The sequence below is a fragment of the Sebastes umbrosus genome, chromosome 15 (assembly GCF_015220745.1).
Source record: "Sebastes umbrosus isolate fSebUmb1 chromosome 15, fSebUmb1.pri, whole genome shotgun sequence".
Taxonomy (NCBI): Eukaryota; Metazoa; Chordata; class Actinopteri; order Perciformes; family Sebastidae; genus Sebastes; species Sebastes umbrosus.
Genome location: NC_051283.1, coordinates 9,097,201 through 9,113,133, shown reverse-complemented (window position 1 = coordinate 9,113,133; position 15,933 = coordinate 9,097,201). Strand labels below are relative to the sequence as shown.

General features: G+C 38.9%; 1 long non-coding RNA gene across 1 annotated transcript in view; it reads left to right on the top strand.

The window, feature by feature from the left end:
- The first annotated feature begins 4,450 nt into the window (after window positions 1–4,450).
- Window positions 4,451–15,933, top strand: part of LOC119503681 — a 95,580-nt gene continuing 84,097 nt past the window's right edge. Inside the window, exon 1 of the long non-coding RNA XR_005210368.1 lies at window positions 4,451–4,638. This is a non-coding gene — a long non-coding RNA (uncharacterized LOC119503681). The remainder of the gene's footprint in view (window positions 4,639–15,933) is intronic.

Sequence of the window (15,933 nt, the reverse complement as noted above, 5' to 3'; positions counted from 1 at the left end):
AAGGCACCATTAACAACTTCCTCTGTGATCGAACTACGCTGATTTTACTGCAATGACTAATGACCCAAACTGATCTGTGGGCGAGAGGAGGAGGAGGATTAGGAGGAGGAGGAGGAGGAGGAGTGTTATCCGTTTTCACACCAGTGACATTTGACCTACGTTTGACTTTCAAACCAAGGAGACAAGAGCGGGAAAGGATCAACACCGGAGGGTAACGTAATAGCCGTTGTTAGTTTTTCTTTTCTTTGAAAGGTCAAATTACTTCATTACCCAGAAATCAGGAAACACAACACCAGCAAAGCTCTCGCATCTCTGACCTAATTGTCCTCTTCGGAGTGGTGGGTGGGGCTGATGGCAGTTAACTGGACTTAATGTACATGTACTGTACATCCTGTACAGTTTTCTGGTGCATTACCGTCTCCCCCATACAGCGCCCACTCACCTCAGCTATTGCGGAAGCTCATTGTGCATTACTCACTCCTACAATGTGCCATATAGCTACAAGTACCCGTCTCTCTATAGGGCTGTCATTTGATTAAGGTACTGGTAACACTTACAGGTCCACATGGTAGGTGATGATTAGCAAGTAACCTATTTGAAATTTCTTTGGAATTACTGCCAAATTACCCCAATATTTACCTTATTTACCTTTATTATAAATATTATTAAATAATTATATGCTAAAATAACATATAATGGTTAAAATAGGGCCCTTAGGCTTGAGAAGCGGTTGTGCGCTGCTTTTCATCAGAGGTGGAAAACCAAAACTAATAAAAGACACTAATGATCAGGAACTAATCTCACCATTGCGTGACTTATTGTCTACACAAATGTAAACTGGTAGCTAATGTAATGATTCAGGGAGTTTTTAAAGACATTTCAAAGAAGTTATTTGCTAATAAATTAAATGTATTATTATATTATTAACTAAATTATCAGCTATTGGGAAATAGCGGAATATAATTATTAAATAATAAAATAAAAAATAAGTAATTTCCGATACATTTTGAGGTAAATATTAGGGGAATTTGGCAGTAATTTCAAAGAAATTGCAAATAGGTTACTTGTTAATTATCACCTAATTACCCTGAAATTTGCGGACCTGTAAAATGAAGTGTAACCAAAATAATTAATCGCACGATTGTCCATAGTTAATCGCGATTAATCGCAAATTAATCACACATTTTAATCCGTTCAAAATGTAGCTTAAAGGGAGATCTGTCAAGTATTTAATGCTCTTATCAACATAGGAGTGGGTAAATATATAAAGCAAACCTATATGTTGATAAGAGTATTACTCAAAATATCGGTATTTAGGATTTTTTGAGTAAAAGCCACTTAAAACATTTTATTTAATCAGTTTAAAAAATCATACAAATTTGAGTTAAAAAAAAACAAAACATAGTTTTATCAATTAATTAATGCTTGCATTTATTTTTAATATTATTTTTGGTACATTGAATAGCATATTTATTTATAGTAATTTATTTATTAATTTTAGATTTCGGCAGGCTCCGCCTTCATACTTATGCGCCGTGGTGCTTTGAGCTAAATGTTACATGCTGAATGTTAGCAGGTATGATGTTTACAGTTTTCTTAATCTAATCGCTGTGCTAACAATCAGCACTCAATATCCATCAATGCACAGCTGAGGCTGATGGGAGTGTCATAATTTTTTGGACCAAAGTAACCCAATGACTAACACTGCTATCATGACTAAAAGCTAAGGTCTTACTTAGATCCTGTGTTGCTAGCTTTGTTAATGTCACTATATTATGGTGCAGAGTTACACAGCGTATAATTGAGCCACATGTGTCATGAATACTGAGTTCTCCCCCTTGGATAACAGATTTCTATCTCAGTCATTCACTCTGGTTCGGTCTCTTTGTAATTCTGCTCACAGTTACACACCACATTGCACATTAAACTCAATTGATTGGGGGAATTTAGCCGATCACTAACAATATTATTTGCTTTTATTAAAAAAATGAAATCGCCCGAGGCTCGAAAGCAGCCCTGTCAACGCTGGAAGCTCTTTTATTTTCTGTACAGCCGGTCTGTGCAGCCGTATCTTCTATCATGTATGGCGTCTCCATTGTGAGACTTCCATTTGCCTCAGCTTTCATCAGGCTGCTGAAAGCTTGCCTCCATCCTGCATCAGGATCAGGCACTCTGCACTGAGAGCCCTTATGAAAAATAGCTATGTTACAAAAGGAATAGGAGCTGCACAGAGAAAGAGAAAAGAAATGGGGGTCAGAAAGACGGAATATAAGACGCGGGAAGCCAGAAATGGAGTGGTAAAATGTGGGCTGGAGCTCTGAAAGCTTGAGTGTTTATACCGACCCTCTTTCCATAAGGGCTGTGTTGCCTCCAACTAAGATGGATCTCCGATGACAACCTATCAGCTCTGTTATTAGGTGGGGAACACTTTGTTGCCCCGCAGCACAAATTGTGCAAAAAACGATTCATTCCATCTGCTTCATTCCAGCCAAACCTTTCACAAAGCAGCCTCCAATTTTATGCTCATATTTAGTTGATTACCTTTCATTTCAAAAAATCTTTACCCATGAGCCCCTGTGTGTGTTAACTGCTTGCATTTTAGGGCTGTTGACGTCCCCACCACCCGTCCCCGCTTTAAAACGCCAGGGGAGCTGCAGCGAAGGAGCTGAGCTCTGCTCCAACAAGCGTGATGCTAACTGTGGTATAATTAGAGGAATGCCACTGCACGCTTGGCAATCTAGACTAATTAGCAAAGCTTTGCTGAGTTTTCAATCCGCAAGGACCCCCCACACGAAGCAAACAAAAAAAATGCTAAACTCACTGAGGGGTAAACAGATGTATAAATGTTGTTTGCTATCTGCCTTGCAACTGAGACTTGAGGTTTCCTCTGGAGGGAGGAAATAACACTGCATTGGAGAGGTTCGTTTTAGCATCAACAAGCACATACTGCAGCATTTTGTGACATAACACAAGTACCACAGAAGAGTAATGCAACAACGTAATATGACATGATGGAATATAATGCTGCATAATGTCAGAACTTAAACCTTTTAGTAATACTGTAACTTGTTTTGGTTAGCATATGGTGGGTACTGTAATGAAGCATTCATTCCATAGAAGAGTTATCGTGATTAACCAGTTCCCTAGTTGTAAATAGCAATAGTGTTACTGTAACAACGTTGTTTTTTTGCGTACTTGTATGTTATTGAGTATATTTAAACATCTGTAATGTTCATTTTCAGGTTCATACTTTGCTCCGGCTGGTGGGCGGTGCTTGGTGTTTCCTCAACCGATCTCAACTTGGCTGCCGGGTCACAAACTTAACTCATTTTACAGCTAAACTGTAAACTACAAGATGTTTCTGAAAACATTTGAGGCGAGAAATAGGCATTACAGTAACAGAATATTGATTGATATTTGATCAGCGCTGCCTAGTTTGACAGTTTGATCGGAGTTCGGGAGTGATTGACAGCTTCTCAGAGACGGCAAGGCTCCAGCTCGGCTCTGATTGGCTGTTTTCCTCCAGTCTGTGAAATCTTGCAGATGCCATTAGGAGCACCGGAGTACACAGAGGCACATGATTTTTTTCAGATTGCACTACTGTCAAGATAAAGTGACCATTTTATAAAAATATTTTTTTTTGTAATCATATTTGCTCCATTTCTACCCACTGCAGCTTTAAGGATCACGTCCTTATGGATGGTGTGGTTACAACTAGCATTATTATACCTCGGCTTTAAAAAAAAGGTAGCATCTACCTTAATTAATCACCCAAATAAAACACCCATGATGCTCTTGACCTGAGCGGTAGAGTCAAATGCTCATGGTGGATCCTCCAGCTGTGACTTCTGCGTTCACTTTGGAACTTTGACTTTCAGTGAGGTGTGTGAGGCCGGTCACGTCCACGGCCGTGCCACTGTCTCTCCTTGTGTTTCCCAGTGTTCCCCGCTGTCTCCGGGTGTGTTTAGGTGTGTGTGAGAGTCTCTTCCTGTCCTGTTGTCAACCTGGGCCCAGTCTACCTACACACCTGCCTGCAACCGGCTCATCACTTCCCTCAGCTGACACACCTGTCATTCATCAGCTCACCATCTCTGCAGTGTATCTACCCCGGCTCTTCACCCACTCAACGTCACAGTGTTGTTTTAGCTCCTTATAGGTGGAATCATGTCTCAGGCTTTCTCTGGAGAAGTTATTACCCTGTTGTTGTGCTTCACCTCTCACAGTTTCTCAAGTGTCCCAGGATCACTGCATCACCTGTCTTCCAGCCTGTCTAACCTGCCTGCTCGCCTATGCTTCAGTCCAGCGCAGCCATGCTCCAGCGTTCCTCCATCACTCATCATTCCCTCCTTTAAACCTCCGGACATCATTCATGTCCATCTTCCACCTCAGCAATATATCCCATTCTCTTAAAACCTCACTCCCTGTGTCTGTGTTCGGGTCCTCACTCACTGGTCCCTAATGTGAGTGCAGAGCCTCGTTCAGCTAAAACTATTTTGAATTTGAGGCACACAGTGGAACCACAGAGGCTGAGTGGACTGGTTATATTATGCTTTGAGAATAAACAAGCAGAGTTGTTGAACCTGGAGCAAATTGAGGAGGACTTCACAGTGCACAAGACTCAGAATGACGTCCAGACTGGTGAGTACAACAAACTCACTGAACTCATTCTCTAGATAAGTGGTTTTAAAAGTGGAGTCTGGGGTCCTTAGCGAAAAGGGGAATTATTCATTTCAATTATAATTCCATCCATAAGTATCACAATGACAGAATGTATGACTATTGGTTTAATACACTTTCTGTAATAAAACATTTAAAAGCAAAAGTCCTATCAGCAAGAGGACCCCTTGCAACAAAATCTAATCAAATGGGGGTCCATGGTCTAATTTGTGTTAGTTTAGGGGTCCTTGACATGAAAAAGTTTGAGAACCACTGATGAAAACACCAGCAACCACTGCGTTGCCTAGCAACGTAGCGTTGCGTGTGTGACGCAGTGTGTAAAAACTCTGCAGTCTCTCTTTTACTGTGTGTTTGTGGCTGCAGTCGCTGTGGAGTTTATATTGTTTATACATCTGTGTTGTCTGCTTTGGTGATGTTTAATTCTGCTGTTGATTCGATAAGAAGTGTCTGGCTATTTAATTTATGTTGTGAAATATTCACATTTTGGTTTCTCAAATAACCGTACTGTCAATAGTGTCTTTTACGTAGGTTGTTTTCGGCTTTGCGATGATTTATTTATTCCCGAATTAAATAAATCTGCATTTTAGCTACAGATTGGAAAACGCACATCCCAACTACAGCAAGTTGATTTTTGTCTGACATAACACCTGTGTGTTGATATCATACTTCTAATTGGCTGAAGGCACTGTGAATTCCCCTTGTTTCCATAAGAGACTGTTGTTTTGTATAAAAAAAATGACCTCATCATAATAATTGTAATTTATGATATTAACTTGAGACATTATGCGTTTCTTAAGAGACATCACTCTTTGAAAAATGTCCATCTATATTTATGTATAATCAAGTTCTTTGATAAGTAGCTGTGTACGGATTTGCTTTGTGAAGTTATCACCTTGATGTGAACCTGTCCTGATCGTCTGGCTCAAGCTCATTATGCTGTAATGACTGGTTTTGTTATCAGTGAGGTGCACAGACCGTCTGTCCTTCAGGAACAGAAACTGTGATATTAGAGAAAAATACAGGGTTGATTAAAAGCCTGATTGAGTAGTCATCAGGTATTTCTGAAGATAAAACCGCACAATTTCCTGAGGCAAAACACACTGTCTCACAATGGCAAGTTCTGAGTCAGTCAGTTTTTATTTCCATAACTGCATCCTTAAAGGTCACGCTCTGTTGGGTTGCATTACGAATCCGACAGTCTGTGATCGTGTCTGCTGGAGGATTTTTGACACTTTGTGTGGTCTTTTGGACTCCACAAAAGTCTAAGTGGCAGCACTGATAAGAGCTTTTGGACATCAAAGCTTCTTTGTCTTCTTTCCGTCTGGAACACATAATCCTTTTAGGAAAAGAAGGAAGATATTGCAATTTTACAATTCCTGTGAATTCAGTCACTATCTCTTGGTACTGTTGGGTTTTTAGCCATGCTAGCTGTGTGGCTTTACAGATGGCAACGTCGGTCAGTTGGTCCAAAATATCTCAACAACTCTTTTATGGATTGCTATGAAATTTAGTAGGATAGGATAAGATAGGACAGCACTTTATTTATCCCCGTGGGGAAATTGCAGTTGCACAGCAGCACAGATTCTAACAGAAGAAGTAAGTACATAAAATAAGACAGGGCATACAATAAATAAGAGTAAAAAGTACAGGCATTCGTGGTCCGGAGAGGATGCATCCTACTGACTTCAGTGATTCTCTGACTTTTCATCTCGCACCAGGAGGTCAAAACTTTCATTAATTCAGTGAAATATCTCAACATCTACCAAATGGATTGGCACAATATTTTTGGTGCCTTCAAATTTGTTTGTTTGTTGATGTTGTCGGAGCCCATGGGAGTTCATTTTTCGGTTCATAATAAGTGAATATATTGTAATTTTAGTCGAATATTGTTTTTCTTTGTAATTTTATAATATGTCTGAGGAAAATGTTGATATTCCCAACGGCCTCATCTTTTTCCTCTGTCATTATGCCTTTGCATTTCCTGCATTACGTTACCTACTTGCTCGCTTGCTAAATTGTTAACCTCTGTGGCTTCTGGACGCCGACAGTAACGTTAATATTGCCGTTAATTAGCAGCGGTGTTTCCACGACTTAACCACTTGAATGCCGAGCATATCGTGTACATGACTTCCCATGTTGTAAACACAAGCTCACAAGCTTCATTTGAAGGCAGCATTTGTACAGACATTTGTGGTTCCCAGAGGATGAATCTTAATTACTTTGGAGATCTTCTGACTTTTCATCTAACGCCATCATGAGGTCAAATGTTCACTTTGTTCAATACTTTGGTTTATGACCAAATATCGACAAAACTTATGACATCCCCATCAGCTCAAATCATTAAGCTCAGCCCCTTAGTCTTGTTTTCCCATTGTCTTATGAATGCGGCTGCACGTTTTTCTTTCACCTCTTGGTATTTTTCCAATTAGGTCAAAGCAAAGTGTTAAGGAGAAAAGAGAGGATGTAATCCGCGAACTCCCATGTTTGTCTCTGTTCAATAGACCATGCATGGTCAGCAGAAAGCATTTCAGCTTAAAGCAGATGGTTGGCTCCTTCTCCAATCCAATTTATGCAGATAAAATGCCTGCGACACGTTTCTCACATAGTATCTCCCATTATAAACCATTTATAACTTTCGCCCTGCATGTCACCCACATCTTTAAAACTGTCAATTTATCAATGAAGTAATCTACAAAGTGTCCATTAACATTCAGCGGCCTCGTACACTTCACCTGGAATCGTTACAAGCTTAAAGCCTTTTAGCCGTACTGATAGCATGGAGCAATGTGGGATTTCAGTGAGTGCCCATTCGTACGAGAGATGTCATCTAAAAAATTTCAGTAGTGGAAAAATGCTTTTTTTTAATCTGGTATAGGAACATATTTTTATGGAAATTACTGTCTTTAACAGATCATTCCACACTCTGTTTCATGGTATACCTGTAATTGAACCAAAGAGGTCAGAAATATAAAATGATTAAATTTCTCTTTCAGAATGGGAAATGTCACTCTAACAACTGTTTAAAAAAATAAATAAAACAAACATCATTTTCACCTGGAAGATCCCACAGATTTCTCTACATGCATGTGTATAAGAAATTATTGGTAACCCTGTAAAAAAAAGATAATATAGGCTGGAAATGTCTAGTTTCTTCCATGATTTCTTAATGACAGAAGATCTGGAAGTCCCAGGAAAAGAAAAATGTATGAAAAGTTCTGCATCATAGAAAGAAATAAACAGTCAAAATTCAGATATATTAAATCAGAATTATGAAATGGTGTTGACATTATTTTGACAAAGTATATCTCTAATTTTGATTTAGTATGTCACAATTTTCATGTGTATTTTTTTCTCATCTTGTCGGGTGTAGACTTCCATAGAATGACCATAGTAAAAGTATTTTCTCAAAATGACAATGTCCAGTAATTGAAGGACTGAGGTGTAACAGTTAGGGGGATCTATTGGCAGAAATGGAATATAATATTAATAAGTATGTTTTCTTTAGTGTATAATCACCTAATAATAAGAATCATAGTGTTTTCTATACCTTAGAATGAGCCGTTTATATCTACATAGGGAGCGGGTCCTCATCACAGAGTCCGCCATGTTGCTCCATCATGTTTCTACAGTAGCCTAGAACGGAAAAACCAAGCTCTGTTAACTTTTCCTGTTTGGGCTGGAGTCGATAACGTTACTCGCTCCAGTCGCTGCCGCTCTCTCTCTCTTGCTTCACCACTCACTTCCCACATACACACAAACTCTAAGCACTATCTCTGTTCCAAATGGCTCTAGAGAGGACCAGTCGCGTTTTCGCGTCGGCCACCGTAGCTCTCCAACACGCTTGGCACACGAGAGAAGCTTCAGTTGGTTGCAATCGACTCACCTCACGGCTAGATACCACCAGATCCTACACACTGGACCTTTAAAGTAAGGCGCTTCTAATATCTGGTAAATTATTCAGCAATTGTCTTTTAATTGACTACAGGGGAATCATTTCCAGTAACTCAGATGAAGAAGGTAATAACACTGAAATTTAACCATCATGACCTCCCCAAATACCCAAATCTCTCTTCAGCATTACTGGATAATATTTGAGTCTGAGGACCAAATAATGAACTTGTATCTGATGAAGAATAAAGTAACATGACAGGATGTGACAGATGGCAACATGTTCCTTTCACATTTGACATGAATTTGCTTCATAAACATAGCGTATTAATCAAGTAAATCTTAACATATAATATAATCCCTGTAATATTTGTAATGAATGTAATTTAACTCACAGCACCTACTCTGTTTGTCTTCAAGTGCTTTGCTCTCTCCTCCCCATTAGTTCCCAGCTAAAATGTGAGCACCGAGTGTTTTATGTAAAATTGTGGCAAGTAAGAAAATCACCATTTATGAGCACTCAGGCATTAAGAGAAAGAGGCTTGCAGATTTACCAATTACCTTTTAGAAAATGAGCTTCCAAGAAAAATGTCCACGCCTTGCTACACAGTGATTAATGTAATTTTACTCGACTCCTAAATGTGAAAGCTCTCAAAGCACCATATTTGCGGTACTTTGTGTAACTCTGTGCAGAAGCTTATGGAAGCTGTTTTTACTTCTATTTTCTTTTAATTTTACTCAGTGGGAAATGAGATAAATTCACAGTCAGAGTTTCTACGTATGTGTGTTCAAATAAGTGAAAGTGAAGACTGTTTGTCTTACATTGTTCTCACTATCTGCGGTTCACAGCACTGCAATTTAAATTTAAACTCACTTATTGTGGAAATTCAGTCAAGTAAAATACACAAAGAAGTAGATAAACCTTAAATACTTCAGTTCATAAAGGTTATGCATCCTGAAAATGTGCTTCATTAAAAATATATTACAAATATATATTTAAAAAATTTGAATGATACTTACAGTAACTTTCAAATGTAACAGGTTTTTTGTGGCCAAAACTACTGTATGTACATCTTTAGATCTGGGGCTGTTTTTCATGGTTTGGACTATAGTCTAGGTCTATTAGTTTCCGTAAAGGAAATGTAAATGCTACACATACAGGGATACTTTATACAACATTGTTGTAACCACTGAGAGAAAGCTCTACTGCCCGCCGTACACAAAGCCAGGTCCGTACAGAAATGTGATTTTTGTCCATTTTGGTGTTGAAAAACTTGACCGGCCTGCACCACAACCACATCCAACACCTTAAGGATGAACTGGTACGCCGACCATGAGCCAGACATCATCACCCAACACCAGCGTTGGACCTCTCTAATGCTCTTGTGGCTTATTATTCAAAAAGTGTAAACTTTATCATATTCACCATTAATCATTTTTTCAGTACATTGATAAATTAATTACAACTTTGATCTATTGAAATTGAAAAACAAGTAATATAGACCTTAATGGAAATAAAGACTCATGAACTGTGACAACATATTCTCATTAGGGCAGTCAATCGGTTCAAATATTTAATCACAAATTAATTACACATTTTTAATCTGTTCAAAATGTACCTTAAAGGGAGATTTGTCAAGTATTTAATACTCTTATCAACATGGGAGTGGACAAATATGCTTGCTTTATGCAAATGTATGTATATATTTATTATTGGAAATCAATTAACAACACAAAACAATGACAAATATTGTCCAGAAACCCTCACAGGTACTGCATTTAGCATAAAATATATGCTCAAATCATAACATGGCAAACTGCAGCCCAACAGGCAACAACAGCTGTCAGTGTGTCAGTGTGCTGACATGACTATGACTTCCTCCAAACTGCATGTGATTATCATAAAGTGGGCATGTCTGTAAAGGGGAGACTCGTGGGTACCCATAGAACCCATTTTCATTCACATATCTTGAGGTCAGAGGTCAAGGGACCCCTGTAAAAATGACCATGACAGTTTTTCCTCGCCAAAATTTAGCACAAGTTTGGAGCGTTATTTAACTTCCTTCGCGACAAGCTAGTATGGCATGGTTGGTACCAGTGGATTCCTTAGGTATATATTATAGTTTCATATGATACCAGTATCTTCAGCTCAGCTTTAAAAATGATCCCGCTACAACCTCTGAAAGATAGTTTTCATTAATGCGTTTTTCTTTTTCTTCATATGTCCATCAAAATGTGTCAATTTCCATTTGTTACATGCCTACAGTCTTTTCAAAATAAACTTCTGTCTTCACAGGAAACAACTTCCTTAGGTTTAGGCAACAAAACTACTTAGTTAGGTTCAGGAAAAGATCGTGGTTTGGCTTAAAATAACCCCGGAAGTGGCGTTACTAAAGTTATTTGACAAATACATTAACGTTGACATCTGGTTTCACACGGGACACGAACGCTGGTCTCCTGGACGAAAGTCCGCTCTTTTTTGACCCACCTTTTCATCCCGACCTGGTCCCCAATGTGGCGTTCGCCTCTCTTTATATTTCCTTTTTCACAATTAAGTGAATTACACATGAATTGATTTTCTTTACACACACTTTACACATTACTTTTCATAAGTATAGCTACAAACAGTATATGAAAACAGCCTGACTGTGATCATAAAAAACCCATTCAATGACTTCATTAGAAATTGTATAATTACATATTTTTAAAACGTACTCCTCTTATTTTTGAAGAAAATACCAAATAAGTTAAGGGAGGGGCAAAATACAGACGTAGACATAGAAGAGTGAAGACAAGACAATTTTAAGTGTTTGATAAAGAGACAGACTATAATAATTTTGTAAATGTCCCAATACATTCTGCACATCTGCTGAAGTCTAATGCAGAGCTCAATAAAATGAGTTTTTATAAGAAGTAAAAAAAAAAAAAAACACTGACAAAACAACAGAACTGAAGTGTAAAATATTAATAACGAACAAACTTCTCTCATTGTGAATTCGTCTCTGCACCGCAAATTGGCACAAAGTCATGAAAAATTTTGCAGATTTCAGCTGCTTCCTAAAATTCTATAACTACTTCCACCTGAATTACTAAGTCTGAAGTGAGCTGTGAAAAGAAAAGAAAACAGATTCTAGGAAGATACCCTCTTCATGCCAGATGCAATCCTGAGAAGCAAATAACTCCTGTTCAATTACTCATTAATGTAGCATTTATTTCCCACGGGGAATTCCTCATCGTCTGCTTGTGTCTGAAGTGTGCAGCTGGAGAACAGAGACCGACGGTTATGAAGCAGCGTGACATTAGCTGGAGGGGAGAGGCAGGAGAGACGAGATGGGTGTTACTACTTGTCTCCTCACAGCAGAGTGCCATCACGGCTGGTGATCAATCACTGCACCGCCGTGCACTCCTCAGCTCTCAGACGCTATTACAGAAAACCCATGTCTCAATTCCCCTTGAAGCCTCATGTTTGGCATTTTGGCCATCGCCATCTTGGTGCTTTGCAACCAGAAGCAACTCAAGAGAATGGATATTAGTACAACGAACGCTGAATAAGACATTTTTAGGCGACCAAAAAGGTTAGAATTAATTCATGAAGTGAAAACACACTTTAAAAGGGTTAAAGTTGTAAGACGAAAACACAGACAACTCCCAGACCGGACAACGCCGTGGTAGCGACCTGTCAGTCACAAGGTAACCACGCCCTATAGCAAACCCTGCTTTATGGTGTATTTGAACATAAAGCAGGTACATCTCCTTTTTGAGCCAAACGTTTTCTTGCGAGAATCACGTGAGCTGTGTCGCTTCATGTCGTTTTCCCCCCTGTGTGAAATTGAAAAATAACTGGCAAATTCTGCAAAAAAACTCTCTGAGAATCGCCAAAGACGGTGAAATGTTAGCCTGCACTTGACCCACGTGTGCGCAGTTTGATTGACAGCAAACACAGCCCCGTGATGACAGCCTTCACTGCTTTTATTCACAAAGCCAGATTTTAGAAAAGGTGTCTGTCCTGGAGTGGCTTGACTCTTGAAAACTAGAGCCGATGAAAATGTTGGACATCGTCTCAATATGTGGGACAAAAACGACTGGATTAAAAATGCTCTGCAGTCCCTCGTAAAGTGGGACACCTGGTCATACACGCACAATGTAATAAATCATTGTTCATCCGAAATGGAGAATCTCCTGAATGAACTGCTGCTGATACAGGCCAGATAAAACATCTATGCATTTGAAGGCTTACTAGAAGCCCCAGCTTTGAATATATTACATATAAACACGGTAATATCTAAAGTAGTAGCAATCAGAGGTTTCAGTTCTTTGTTCATATTTCAATCAGGAGAGACTAATTGAATATGGGGCTTGGAGAGTTAATAGTTAATGAAGTGAATAAATGTGATATATATAGGCGGCGCAATATAGTGTAAGAAGGAAAAGCTGAACAGATATAAAGAGCCTTTAGTGATTAGACCTCATCAGGAAATGATTATTCCTACTAGAGGGTAGTCACAGCATGAGCCACGCAGGAATATCCCTGATAGAGTCTAGACTCTGATGAATCTGAGGATCATGCTGCTAAAGCTGAAGATGTGGATGGAAGTGAGCCGCAGCAGGTTTCCTGGAGAAAGTATAGGCAATGGCTGGGTAATGTTTTCAGCTTCGGAAAACTGGTTGGTATCTGGAGCCACAAGTAAAATACTGTAGAGTCTGGTGAGCACTGTATGTGAGGAATGCAAAAGAAGACAAGAAATAAAGTGTAAAGTGTAAACACACATGCATATTTCCCAAAAATGTCAAACTAACCTTCATCGCCCTCAAAACACACAAAAGAGCAACAACCTGACACTGTGAGCTTCTACTCAGACTGAGCAGAAATACGAAGGAAATACAGTCAAAAGCACCGTATTATTTAGTCCCTGCATGTGTGAACCAGACTCTCCAGATCACAACCTCCAACCAGCTGCAGCTCAATTACGCCTGCTGGCATGTGACCTCCTTCATTCCTTCTCTGTTGTCGCAGGATTATCCATCAGCGTTCTTCAATATGCCTAGGTAAGTATATGCGTTATAGCCTCATGGAGACACATTGATTTGGCCAGAGAGCCTTTCAGTATGTCATTTACATCCAGCAGCTGCTCACTCTACATCTCATTTCAATCTATCAAACATTCCTTTACAAGTGTGCTTAATAAGCAAATATATTCCAGTGCAATATCTTAGAGGAAACAGGCGAGGAGATTCATTTTAAAAAGATAAATTGCGAGGCTTGAAATTAGACCGTTGCCCATTATAGTTTTTAGATTGTATCCTCTTTCTTTACAGTCAGGACGGCTCTGTGTTGATGTTTTGGTCATGAATAAGTCAAGAAGGAGGTCAGTCAACAGTCAACACCTTGAGCTGACACACTGATGATGTATGGTAGCTCAGATTCATGGGAACAGTGACCGGCTGTTTATTTATTATTAACTTAAACGTCTTTATTGCCACATAAATTAAAGGACAAGTTTGACATCTTGGGAAATATGCTTTCTTATTGAGAGTATAGGTGAACAGATTGAAATCCTTGGGTTGCTTAGGTTATACTGAAAGCAGGAGGGTGATAGTTAAAGCTTCAGTAGGCAGAACGTTTTTGGCATCATTGGGAAAATATTCTATAATAACCTTTCAGCATATTGTAATTCAAGTGTTCTGAGAGATAACTAGACTTCTGCACCTCCTCATGGCTCTGTTTTCAGTCTTTAAAAAATCTAGGAGATCTTGGCCAATCACAGGTCATTTCAGAGAGCGAACGTTCCTATTGGCTGTGCTCCAGCTGGTGGGTGGTGCTTAGTATTTCCTCAACTCATCTCAACATGGCGGCCGGGTCACAAACTTTCATTTTACAGCTAAACAGTACACTACAAGATTAGGCTGACCAGACAAAGAGTATGTTTGTGTGGGACAATGTCGGACACGTTACCAAGGCTGAGAGGTAGTCTACAATTTTTATATAATGTCTATCTGACTTAAATAATAAACATTTCTATTCTGCTCCATATCTTGTAACATCTCTATGGTTTGCCTGAATGCATCCACAGATCAGCACATCTCTTTTTGAGACACATCTTTCTTCTGAGACTCACATGAACTGTGTCGTTTGGCAAATTTCCCCAAAACTCTGAGAATTGCCTTCCACCAGCTTCACCCACAAATGTAGCTGCATTTCTTTCTTTGTGGTAGTTTCCATCATATTCTGCCTAAATCTGCACAGCTTGACCCTCGAGTGCGCAGTTTGACAGCAAACACAGCCCTGTGACGACAGCCTTCCCTGCTTTCTCCACAGCCACTGGATAAATGCCAGATTTTTTAAAAAGCGTCTGTCCTGCAGTGGTTTGAATTTTGACAACTAGAGCCAATAAGAATGTGGGACATCGTCTCAATATGTGGGATGTAGGACAAGGGATAAAAATGCTGTGCAGTCCCTCGCAGAGTGGGAAATCTGGTCACCCTAGTTAGAAGTGATGGTGGTAGTTAATGGACCATTATAGGAGTGGAACCAATCTTCTGATGTTTGCATGTAAATAAGCCTTTTCCTATGAATTTCAATCTATTTCTCTTTAAAACACACCCTTATTGTCAGCACTAATGTGTTGATATATTCAGTGATAAGAGACGTTTGTTCTGTTTCTAGCTTTGGAGGAGCTGCTCAGTGTTTATAAAGTGAACCAACTTCAGATCGCTTTATTTGTGTACAGCTCTTTGAACAGGACCCTTCCCTCATATTTCCATAAACAGTATTCCTATAAATCAACAATTCCACAATTATTCAACTCGAAATAACTACAAACTCAGACCTCCTATGTGTCGAACATCTCAGCTACAGTTTGATTTAGAGATATGGAACGCTCTGCCGTTTCATATTTTAAACTCGGCCCCGGAACAATTTAAGAAAGCCGTTAAAGGTTTGTTTTTTATCCCTCCAATGTTTTTCTTATGGATTATCTCTGTAAATTGATTAGCAATAATGATTGTTTTATAGATGATATAATAATGAAAATCTTAATTCTATTTCATCACTTTGTCTATTTGCATATATGGATGTCTGCTAGTGTGTGTAATCTTATCCTTTTCTTTTTCTTCTTCTTCTTTTCTCTCTTTACCATCATTTTTAATATTTTATTCTCTATAATTGATTAAGGAGAGTGCCCTGATCAAGCCCCTCTGAAGGTTTTTTGCACCTCTCTCTGTCACATTTGTATTTGTATTTATCAACTGGTACCTTTTTTATATGTGTAAAAAAATTAAATCTAACAAAATCTACTCTCTACTACTATATCTTTTGTATATTTTGATATTTTTCATGCTATTCTGACTGTTACATAATGGATAATGTGG